This window comes from Lipotes vexillifer, unplaced genomic scaffold (genome assembly GCF_000442215.2).
Source record: "Lipotes vexillifer unplaced genomic scaffold, Lipotes_vexillifer_v1.1 scaffold2051, whole genome shotgun sequence".
Taxonomy (NCBI): Eukaryota; Metazoa; Chordata; class Mammalia; order Artiodactyla; family Lipotidae; genus Lipotes; species Lipotes vexillifer.
Window position 1 is genome coordinate 43,127 of NW_006769409.1, and position 1,329 is coordinate 44,455.

A 1,329-nucleotide genomic window follows, 5' to 3' on the forward strand; every position below is an offset into this window, starting at 1 on the left:
CAGTGCAACAAAAATAATAAAATACGTAGGAATAAACCTACCTGAGGAGAAAAAAGAACTGTATGCAGAAAACTATAAGACACTGATGAAAGTAATTAGACACGATACAAACAGATGGAGAGATATACCATGTTCTTGGATTGGAAGAATCAACATTGTGGAAATGACTATACTACCCAAAGCAATCTACAGCTTTAATGCAAAACCTATTAAACTACCAATGGCATTTTTCACAGAACTAGAACAAAAAAATTCACAATTTCTATGGAAACACAAAAGACCCCGAATAGCCAAAGCAATCTTGAGAAACAAAAATGGAGCTGGAGGAATCAGGCTGCTGGACTTCAGAACACACTACAGAGCTACAGTAATCAAGGCAGTATGGTACTGGCACAAAAACAGAAATATAGATCAAAGGAACAGGATAGGAAACCCACACACCTACGGTCAACTTATTTTTGATAAAGGAGGCCAGAATATACAATGGAGAAAAGACAGCCTCTTCAATAAGTGGTGCTGGGAAAACCGGACAGCTACATGTAAAAGAATGAAATTAGAACACTTCCTAACACCATACACAAAAATAAACTGAAAATGGATTAAAGACTTAAATGTAAGGCCAGACTCTATAAAACTCTTAGAGGAAAACATAGGCAGAACACTCTATGACACAAATCACAGCAAGATGCTTTTTGACCCACCTCCTAGAGAATTGGAAATGAAAACAAATATAAACAAATGAGACCCAGTGAAACTTAAATGCTTTTGCACAGCAAAGGAAACCATAACCCAGATGAGAAGACAATGCTTTGATTAGGAGAAAATATTTGCAAATGAAGCAACTGAGAAAGGATTAATCTCCAAAATTTACAAGCAGCTCATGCAGCTCAATATGAGAAAAAAAAAAAAAAAACCCAACCCAATCCAAAAATGGGTAGAAGACCTAAATAGGCATTTCTCCAAAGAAGATATACAGATTGCCAACAAACACATGAAAGAATGCTCAACATCACTAATCATTATAGAAATGCAAATCAAAACTACATTGAGGTATCACCTCACACCAGTCAGAAGGGCCATCATTAAAATATCTACAAACAATAAATGCTGGAGCGGGTGTGGAGAAAAGGGAACCCTCTTGCACTGTTGGCGGGAATGTAAATTGATACAGCCACTAAGGAGGGTCCTTAAAGAACTAAAAATAGAACTACCATATGACCCAGCAATCCCACTACTAGGTGTATACCCAGAGAAAACCATAATTCAACAAGAGTCATGCACAATAATGTTCATTGCAGCTCTATTTACAATAGCCCGGAGATGGAAGCA